Consider the following 11,818-nt stretch of genomic DNA (forward strand, 5'->3'; position numbering starts at 1 on the left):
CCTATTATGACTTGGGAAATGTGGAATATATATAATGCAAATCATAATGGAGTTATATGTGTTGTAGCATTAGTAGCCTAGCACTACTTGATACTATTTATAATATCCTCTCTCCCAATTATTATCTTGCCCCAACAACACACAATGATACTAATCAAGCTCATTTTGCTTTCTTTGGGTTCACAAAAGTTTTTCCCTCCCTTTGCTTGTGACTTGGAAAAATCAAATATGTCAGCTGTAATCTCTCTTATTACTTTATAAAATTGTAAAAGAAAAGTTCAATATGAATTATTCGATCTATCCTTGCATTAATAATGTGCTTTTTGCTTGTTTTCTAAGTTGGTTTAAAAAGAAAATTTCTCGATTGCTTCGAGAGTAAATGAATTCTCCCACTCTGTTATTTATTGTATTAGTTTGATCAGGAGTGGAATTAGACTAAATTCTAGAAAGGAGTCAAAATTTAATTTTATAATATAAATAAAAATAAAATAAATATTTAAAAAAAGGCTAAATTAAATTTTATATACAACTTATAAAAGAAATTTGAGATTTGAAAAGGGCCATTGTTTTCTTTCTTTATTTTCTTTCTTTTTGTGAAATTTCTCTAATCTCCTGAATTTGTTGTTAGTTTTTATTTTACTAATATTTTTATTTTTCTAATAATATTGATGAAAAAAACAATTAATTAATGAGAGCAAGAATAATAATTTATTGTAAGAAGAACGGCTCAATTTTATGGAAATGGAGGATATGTGTGTGCTATTTTTTAATATGGATTCATGGGGGATTAGTCATATATGTGGGACAGTTTTTTGTCAGTGTGAAGTAAAAGAGCTCGGACCATGCGAGTTCTTTGCTTTAAATTTTTGCATAACAAATCGCACGGTCCGATTTGTATGCTAAGAGAATCAAAATTACGGATCGTTGAAATTGGACCCTCCGATTTTCTTAGTATGAAATGTGACGGCAAATCGTATGGTCCAAGTTCCATGCTGAGAATTTGAATTGGGGAACTTTGAACTGGGACCCTCCGTGTTGTGTGAGGGTTTAGACGAAACAAACTTGGATGGTCCGAATTCGTTTCTTTTTTTTTTTGTTCAGGTTAACCTAGTCGAAGGGTGCGAGTTCATTAAAGATGTCTATATAAAAGTGTAAAGTGAAGTGGTGGGAGCTTAGTGGCGTCTTCCTCCTTCTTGAATGGCTGCTTCTTCTGTTTCTTCTATCTAGTTTTTTCATTACTTGTTTTGATTTTGAAAATCTAGTAACTAAGGTTATGCTTCTTTTTTGGTGACTGAAAGAAATGAGTGACAGAGTATTACTAAAAATATATTATTTTGGTCAGATTTTGTTACAACGACTGAAGGAGTAAAATTTATTTGTGAAAATTCGCTAGATGTTATTGTTCCTTTTATTATCTCATTTGAAGAGCTCAAAGGTGTGATCTGTGAAAAGATTGATTCTGAGAAGGCAAGAAAGATATCCTATATTCTATACAGATATCCCATACCGGTGTTTGGTGGATTCGTCCAGTATCAAACCAAATATGTGACGGACAAAGCGAGCATGCAGGAGGTGTTTTCAATGTATATTGAAAACCAGTCTTAGATCTCGTTCATCGAGTTGTATGTTGAGTTTGAACAATCTGAGGCTGACCAGAATATTCTACGGGAAGATTATAATAGAGACAGTGAAGAAGAGTTCGAAAGAAACTACGAATTTGTTGGTCCAGATGGAGATGAAGATCAAGGTGACGGAACCATGGCTCCAGATGTGACAGAAGTGGCAAATGCACTCGCAAACGAAGTGCCGTTTAAGGAGCCATCATTCATGCGAGTTTTGGACTTGGAAGCCATGCATGTTCCAGAATTTCCGGAATATATGACTGCAGGTACGTAATTTGTGGTATTAGTGTTTTTTTACTTAGCCATTGATTGACTTATGAATAATTTACTTTTTATTTACCATTATTTAATCATGTGTTGAATGTCGTAGTTGTCAGGATCGAACCGGTGCTCGAACCGTTCAGGTGTTTTTTTTTAATGTTATATGCTACAAGTATTTATAAGAAAATAATATTTAAATTCTCTACAATATGGTTATTACAAATTGCATGAGTTTGTAATTATTATTCGCACAGGTTCGATCCGTTGTACGGTTCAAACCGAACAAACCGGACCGATCCGGTCCAGTTCGTTAGATTTGCCGGTCGAATCGGCCGGTCCGGTCTAGTTTTTTCATTTGCTGCTGATGTTCTTATTTTGTTTATAGTGACATAATAACATGTTGTAAGGTTTGGATTTATAGCATACTAGATGCAGTGATATTTGATTTACCTTTAGTATCGGTTTTGAAATATCTGCGTATTAATGTAATTTTTCCTATGGTGGTTGTCCCAGCAGAAATTCCTATTGTCGCAGATGGTGAATTTGCCGTTGGTATGGAGTTCAGTTCCAAAGAAGCCGTTATTAAGGCGGTAAAAGAGTATACCATACGACGAAGCGTAGACTATCGGGTGTATGAGTCTGAGCCGTTGACATTTTATGCCAAGTGTACACAATATGGGTCAGGGTGTGATTGGCTTATTAGGGTTAGCTTGATCAGCAGGAGGTACTGTTGGGTTATAAGGAGGTATAATGGTAGTCACACCTGTACCAGAGCCACCATTTCACAGGATCATTTGAAGTTGGATTCTATCACAATTGTAGAAGCAATAAAGCCATTGGTTGAGGTTGACCCATCTTTAAAGGTAAAATCGGTTATAGCAAAAGTGCAATCGAAGTTCAACTACACCGTCAGTTATCAGAAAGCATGGTTGGCTAAGCAAAGGGCGGAAGAAAAAATATTTGGAGGTTGGGAAGTATCGTACGAAGCGTTGTCTATATAGTTTGAGGCCATGTGTCATAAGGAGCCATCAGCTGTTGTCAATTTTGAGACTATGTCTGCATATCAAGGCGATGAGTTGGTGGGTGATATTCGGGTACTACATCGAGTATTTTGGAGTTATTATCCTTGTATTAGGGCATTCAGACATTGTAAGCCAATTGTCCAGGTAGATGGGACTCACTTGTACGGAAAGTATAAGGGTTGTCTACTAGTGGCACTTTCACAGGATGGCAACAACAATATCGTCCCAATTGCATTTGCTATTGTGGAGGGAGAGACTTCTGATGTATTGCACTTTTTCCTTAGTAACCTGCGTCAACATGTTGTCACTCGGGATGGTATGGGTCTAATATCCGACCGGCACGAATTCATCAATGCAGCTGTGGAACGCAGTAACGGAGCTTGGTCACCTCCTAGAGCTTTTCATATGTTTTGCATCAGGCATATAGAGTCGAATTTTCTGAGAAAGTTCAAGGCACCGTACCTCCAAAAATTTGTTGTCAACATCGGTAACCATTTACTAAATTTAAGTAAGTTGTTAACAGAGTTCCCTTCAATAATTGTATTAACCTATATTACTTTTCTTTTTTTATGTTGTGATCCACCAGGATATTTGAGGACGGTGCGGGAGTACGAAGTGCATTACCAGCATTTACGGGAACGGGGGCGAGGCGTATACAAACTGGTTAAACTGAATTCCTCGCGAACAGTATGCATTGGCCTTTGATGGTGGGTACCGATGGAGCCACATGACAGCGAATCTAGTAGAATGCATCAATTCAGTATTGAAGGGTGCACGCAATCTCTCCATTACTGCTCTTGTGAAGGCAACATTCTACAGGCTAAACGAGTTGTTCACCCGAAAAAGAGCGGAGGCGAAACCCGGATCAATGCTGGCCATGTGTTTTCTGATATCGTGGCCTCGAAGTTGCATGCAAACCAACTTGAATCAAGAAACATTTAGGTTAGTTACTTTGACCGGCAGAATGAGGTCTTTGAGGTGCGTGAGATGCCAAGCAGACTGAAGTTTGCAGTTGATCTACGTGGGCTTCGATGTGACTGTGGTGAGTTTCAGGTAGATCGGATCCCCTGCAGACATGTGTTCGCATATTGTGCCAACCAACGACTGGATTGGAAAATGTATGTGCATGATGTGTATAAGATGGATCAAGTGCGGCGGGTGTACCGAGCAAGGTTTAGGCCACTAGGTAATCCTACTACATGGCCTGCTTACAATGGACCTTGGTTCATACCGAATCCGTACCTGAGACAGGTCATGAAGGTCGCCCCAGGATGACGCGCTTTTTGAATGAGATGGACACGCGAATGTTACGTCGTCCTAGGCGATGTAGGCTATGTGGGACTGAGGGATATAGTTGTAGCAGATGCCGTCAGTCAGCTGGTGCAAATACCAATAGAGATTCCCCATAGGTTCACAGTTATAAGATGATCTTGTATAATATAACATGAATGAGCTAATTGAGTTAACATGACCTGATATATGTAACCTTATAAATTATGACAATCTAGTATTATAACATATCTGTAGCATTATATAATATGACCTCAATTGTCCAAATGAGGTATATTGAGATGATATCTGTAACAACATATTAAGATTTTATGAAACATTAATACATAGTCCAGATGGTTAATACATCAATAAGTTCATTAACACATAAGTTATCTAAACATACAATATAATCTTACTATAGTCCAAGTCATTAGTACATAATGTCCAACACAGACAAAGTACTCTAAATATAGTTCACATCATTAATACCTAAATAAATACATTACACCACAACTACTTTCTCATTGTCCACTTTACATCCTTCACAAAGTTCTTGCATTTCTTGGCCACTTTTTTGAAGACAGAAGGAGTATAACGATTAGCGCTACGACGTGGTGGATCAATCCTCAGATTGTAACCTTTGACGTTGTTATCCGAAGTGCGTGCCTGACCTATATACAATTTTAAATAAACAAGTAGACGCAACACATTACGTATTCAAACTAACATAGATACCACATATCAAGAAGGAAAACCCAATCAGAGATACCATTTATGAAAACAAAATAAATAACTAATCGAACATGTAAAGCAAAATAGTTAACATAATACCATCATTATAAGATTCTTCATCCTCATCGAACTCCTCAATTTCATCCTCCTCATCATCGCCCTCGTCATCTGGGTCTTCTACTAGATACGCATTGGTATCTTGCTCGAGTGTGTTAGCGTCTTCCTCAATGAGTCCCATGGAAAGACGGTTAGGATTTTGACTATTAAGAACTTCTCGTCCACCCTCACTCATACTAGAGTTCACAGATACGAACCCTCCAGAAGCAACGGATGAGGTATGGCCTGGATACTTCGCATCCAACGAATACCTATCTGGCATGAACTCAGGTTGATGGCCATATTGTGATTGTCATGCATCTATAACCATGAACCCAAGCAACTGGCTAAAAGAACCTCCCTCTCCTGTTTCAAACTGTGATATACCCCAATATTGTTGATGTATTGAAAATGATAGGGTGAACTGTGTCTGAGGTAGATATTAGGTTGATGACTGAGGTTGTTCTTGTGGAAGCAGATTTGGAGGTGATATTTGTGGCTCCTGTTCTTCATTGTCATCATCCATCTCCTGACTACCCTCATCGATATCCTGATTACCCTCATCCATATCCTCATTACTCGCATCCATGTCATGGTTACCTTCATCGTTCTCTTCACCCACAAGATTTGACAAGGCTAAGTGGTCCCCAAATTTTGATCGGTACTGACAAACCCCAATTTGACGGGTTGTTTTGTATTGAATTTAGAGCATCTTGATAGCCTTTTGTCACATTTAGCCTATGAATTAGCATGATTTTGTTATCTCTCCCATATTCGTGCTTAAGTGTAAAAACATACTTTTTGAGCCTTATTTTGATGAATTCTAGTTTCTCTTTGATTCCATAAGATGCCTTGATGTGTTTGCTAGTAATCTCAGGTTGAAATAGGCTAGGCATGGATCAAAGGAAGCAAGGAAGGAAGCATGCAAGTAGGGAGAAGCTCAAAAAGCCAAAGAATTGATCCAGGCCATGCACGTGCACGCGCACAAGGCGCTCGCGCGCACATTGCTAAACAGGACAAGGACGCGCACGCGTACCGCGCGCTCACGCGCCGATGGTGGCACATGACCTCATTAATGTAACACGTGCCCTGGCGATTTTGGAAGGTTTTCAGCAACCAACTTTGGCGCCAAAATGCATATAAGAGCCAAGGATTGAAGGGGATTGATACACATTCACACCCATAGACTAATTAGGAGATAATTAGATAGATAGTTAGTTTTAGAAGTAGTTTTCTAGAGAGAGAAACTCTCACTTCTCTCTAGAATTAGGATTAGGTTTAGGTTAATCTCCTTTCTTAGATCTAGGTTTAATTCATGCTATGAATCAATTTTCCTTTATCAATTCTTAATCTTCTCATCTCTCCCTTTCTAGTTATGTGCTTTGATAATTGTAATTCTTCATTTTGTGTTGGATATATTGTTGTTCCTTTGTTTTCTTCCAATAATGCAATTTGAGGTAATTCATGATAGTTATGATTTCTTTGATTGTTGTTGTTAATTATTTGCAATAATTGTTGTTAGATTCTATCCTTGTTGTCAATTTACTATGCTTTTTTTTATGCCTTCCAAGTGTTTGATGAAATGCTTGGTAGGATTTTAGTGTAGCTTTTGTTCCTCTTGGCCTAGGTAGAGTAATTAGTGACTCTTGAGTTATCTAATTCCTTTGTTGATTGATAATTAGAAGTTGCTAATTGATTTGAATGCCTTTAAAGCTAGTCTTTCCTTTGGGAGTTGATTAGGACTTGAGGAATCAAATTGATTCATCCATTTGACTTTCCTCCATGGTTAGAGGTTGACTAAGTGGGAGCAATGGACAATTTGCCATCACAATTGAGGAGGATAACTAGGATAGGACTTCTAGTTCTCATATCTTGCCAAGAGCTTTGCTAGTTGTTAGTTTATTTTCTTTGCCATTTATATTTCTTGTCTAAAATCTTAAAAAAACCCCAAATATAACTCACAACCAATAACAAGACACTTTATTGTAAATCCTAGGGAGAACGACCCGAGGTTTGAATACTTCGGTTTATAAATTTTAGGGGTTTGTACTAGTGACAAACAACTTTTTGTATGAAAGGATTATTGTTTGGTTTAGAAACTATACTTTACAACGAGATTTCATTAGTGAAATTCTAAACCGTCAAAAATCCAATCGTCAGGTACCAGTTCATGTAACTATCCAATGGATGCTGTGAAGGCATGGGAAGCTCAGAAAGAACGTAGTGATACCTGTTTGTCCAATGCATCACCCAAATTGAATGACTCGGTGTCGTGGCCCAGTTAAGATTCTTAGGACCAGTTAGAACCTCTCCATGCGCCTTATCCAGATTCTGCTCCTGATTAGGTACTCCCTGAATGAAACCAAATTGTCGCCTAACCCTATCGGTGGCATGACACTCAATACATTCAAATGGCACCAATGGAACTGTAGCGCTCCAGAGAACCGATTGCATGTAGATTTCAGGAGGAATTATGTTTGGATCCACACGATACACAGCATAAGCAACCCACACAAACTGGAAAAAATAAAGGAAACTCACGATTACAACCCATAATACCAACATCAATAACAATGCTTCATAGTTTTGTCCAAGACCCTAAACCCGAAACTAATACTTCTTTAATTAAAACATACCTGGCCTTCCTGAAGTTCATCAAAGGCCTTCCTAAAGTGAGCTAGCTTCAGATATCTATATCGTCGGTCACCACGCTCCCAGTTATGCCACCTAATATGATATTTTCAATTAGCTCAACTGAATCTTAAATATCAAGATACGGGTACATTGTAACATAATATTACCTGTTTACTAGCAGAAAACTGCGGGGTTCTCTAGGAAGTGGCGATAGATATGGCAGTCAGATCCAAACCCAACCGAGCAGAAGTGTTAGTGGACCATCTATTTCCTTACAGTTATAACGAGATGCCCTGCATAACGCCCTGTAGAGGTGTGCTAGGCATGTCGATCCCCAACTATACTGTCCAATATTGACAAAATCACGAAGCAAGGGTAGAAATTTCCAGTGCACACCTGCCCCAGACTTATCCCCAAACAAGATCGTCCCGATCAGCAACATAATGTGGCACCTCACATACCTCTGTATACTGATTTCATCAGTCAACTCTAAATTTTCTTTTAGATTCCGCAGCCAGGTCAGTTTTATGCAGCTAGATCTACAGTCCTCCTTACGTGGTGCAACGCCAAATTGAAGCAAACACTCCGCCTCCATGGCTTCAAAATTACTCATTGTCATCCCTGTGACTGGGAGACCATCTGTGGGAAGACCAAGAATTAGAGCCACATCTTCAATAGTCATGGCACATTCACTAATGGGAAGGTGAAACGTATGTGTGTCTGGATGCCAACGTTCGATTAGAGCATTTACCAATGCTTTCTGACACTGCACTATCCCAATTTGAGATACATGATAGATACCGGTTAGTCGTAAATGCTCCTCCACCTTATCGTTGTACCGATCCGAAAAACTGGGTGGTTACATGTCAACATTCTTAATTTCTACAAAAAACATAACAAATTACTAGTTAGATAATTAACAATTACTAACTTACCATTATCAATCATTTTCCTGAATCTTTATATAACTAATTATTCTAACTTCTAAAATTATTTAATTAATCCTTAAAATTATTTATAACTGCAAATAAAAATCATTACTAATACATATATTCCTAATCAAAACTCTCAATAATATTACAACATCTAGAATAATATCTAATTTTAATTACTCATTTGTTAAACATTTTTTCTCAATAATAAAAAATATTAATAATTAGTATATGCCATCATTCATATTCTAACAATGGTAATAATTAACTTGCTAATAATGATGACTACAATTAAAAAAATTTAAATATTCTCATAATAAAAAATTTAACGGGCCTTAATAAAAATAATTCTACTAATCATTCCGTCAGTATTAACAATTTCTCACAATAACAATAACATTTAACTTCATCCATAACGGTTATAGTTAATTTTTTAAAAAGAATTTAAAAATTATTAACGTTCTTTAAACATAATTTAATAAAAAATTAAAAACAAAATTACATTCTTTATAAAAAGACCTTATCATTCTGTTTACTTTTTTACATTGCATTTCTAACAGCAATCATAATAATTAAATTTTTAACAATAATAATTATAAACATAAAAAATTTAAAAAATTTAAAAATTTTCAAAAAAAAAACTTACATAATCAGGATCACTGAGATAATGAATAATATGAAGTTCAGATCGATCAACATCTTTAATTTTATATTTTTTTGCCATGATTATTTCTCATCCACCATGCAAAGCTCCACGCAGATACAGAGAAAGGAAGAAGAAGGTGGGATTCAAGTTGAGAGTGAAATGTGAGAGTGATTGTAATCGGATGGTGAGAGAGGGTTGAAGGGCCTTTGTCTGGTTTCAGGGCACCGTTCGGGGAGCAGCAACAGCGCGACGCGTGTCTAAGATTGCCTAAACTCGGACCGTGCGATTGGTGCAACGCAAATCGGAGGGTCCGTGAGGTGTATGGAACTCGGAGGATCCGAGTTGTAAGCTCCCCTGAACCAAAAAATTATGAAGCAACGCTAATCGGAGGGTCCGTGTAGTATTTGGAACTCGGAGGGTCCGAGTTGTATCTCTCCTGACACCAAAAACTTGTGAAGCACTTCCCTCTCCCATATCAAAGTCCAACACCATTCATGCATCCATATGCAAATTAAAAAGCGTAAGAAGAACACCTAATAATAATTCGTTTAAAATAGCACCAATAGATTGTTGCATACATAAAATGAGATTCAAACCTCTGATACTTACTTAAGTGGACTATTGAGTTAACCACTAGACCAATTCAACTTGGTTTAAAATACATCCGAAAAATTAAAAGAAAAAAATATCTAATAAAATATAAGAAAAAGAAACATCCAAAATATATAAAAAAAAAGACACATCCAAAACTTAAGAAAGAAATATCCAAAACTAATAAAAAAATCATAAAAAATCTATCAGAAAAAAGACAAACGCTCAAAATCGATTGGAATTAGAAGCAACAGAAGACGTACTGCATTGTTCACTGCGGGAGGACGGTATCATTGGTGGTGGACGAATTGCGATTCTCATTTGCAAGTGTGTGGCGCGGCGTGGCACAAGCCACGACCCTCCTCTCTGGTGTCACTGCAATGGGATTTTCAGGCGTTGTTTGTGGTGGAGAACATGCGGCTACCAGTGGGAGACGGGCGCTGGGTGACGATGATCGGCGAAACGGAGCAGCATGTTGCGATGTGTCTAAGACTGTACATGACAAGTGGCCCTATTGTGTCGTTCGAAATTGAAGGAGGAAATCGCAACGTGAGAGCAACTCCAATGCTGGGAAATAGAGTCCCCTTTCTAACATACAAGAACCCAGTTACTATTGGAGCGATGAGGGAAGGGAGACTCTTCACGTGGATCAAGGTTGAGAGTCCCTCTAAAAAGGAACTTGCAGCAGTCAATAAAATTATGACATGTGGTAAGTTAATAAAAAAAATTAAAAACATATTTGATTTAAATTTATTTACATAAAAAATAAATTTAATTTTTATATATTATAAAATAATTTTTGGTTGAATTATTTATTTTTATTTGTAAAATTTAAAATACTAATCAAATTTAAGTTATCTATTTTAATATTTTATAATATTGAATTATTTGAAATCATAAATTTAAATAATATTATTATAAAAAATAATGATTATATTAATTTTAAGTATTTTAATTAATTAATTAATTAAATGGACCACAACAGGAACTAAAATTAGTTCTTTCTAATGGAGAAGAGAGAGATACTTTGAGTTTCTATTTATTATTTATGACGCAAAAGCTGATGTAAAGTTATTTTTTATGACAGGTGGACTATAAATAGGGACTGAAATGAGTTTTCTACTGAAAAGTCTGAGGGATTGAGTGGGAGGATGCGTATTTTTTTTATAGTAAACATATTTTTTTAAAATTTAAAAACTATATTTTTTAAAAAATTAGCTCGAGCTAACTGTATATAGAGTTGATTGTTTATATTTTTTCTAATTTTACAATAACAATATTTAAAAAAAAAAACCCTATTATGATATTTTTCTATTAATAAACAAAAAATTTCATTATTTACAACAATGGAAAGCCGTGTAACATTTGCAAAAATGTGTGTTATGTGTTTGTTTTGGGGGCAATCCACAGACTAAATAAAACCAAATTAGTCTTTACTCCGAGACTAGCACACAAGTGATATATGGAAACATGATTTATATATCTTTTCGTGCATGTGGAGGTAACTGCGGGAAATGGATCTTCTCCAGTTTTTTTAATACTTGACAAAATACAGTGTAATCTCTCACTTTTGATTTTAATAGTGGGACCAGAAATAAATAAGAGAGAGAGAGTGGTAAATGGTTAGATTAAACACTGCACACCATCCAGTTTTTTATTCACTGGAGAGGATCCACTCCCTGATACCGGTAACTGCGTCCATTGTTTATTTATAATGTTAATGCTTGTCTTCATTTTTTTTAACTTTTTATTAACCTCAAAATAAAAATATAAATAAAAATATGTTTTAAGTGAATTTAAATAGAATATACAAACATCGAAACATTTAGGAGTGAAAAGTAAAATTTTTTGTTTTAGTTTAAATTAAAAAAAAAAGAACTTGTATTCTTTTAATGTTTTAATACACAATTAAAAGAGAATTATTTTGTCAAAAAATTAAGAATATTTTAAAATATATTAAAAAGCATAATTATTTTATTTGTTGTTTACAAAATATTTGTAATATAAGGT

This window comes from Arachis duranensis, chromosome 4 (genome assembly GCF_000817695.3).
Source record: "Arachis duranensis cultivar V14167 chromosome 4, aradu.V14167.gnm2.J7QH, whole genome shotgun sequence".
NCBI lineage: Eukaryota > Viridiplantae > Streptophyta > Magnoliopsida > Fabales > Fabaceae > Arachis > Arachis duranensis.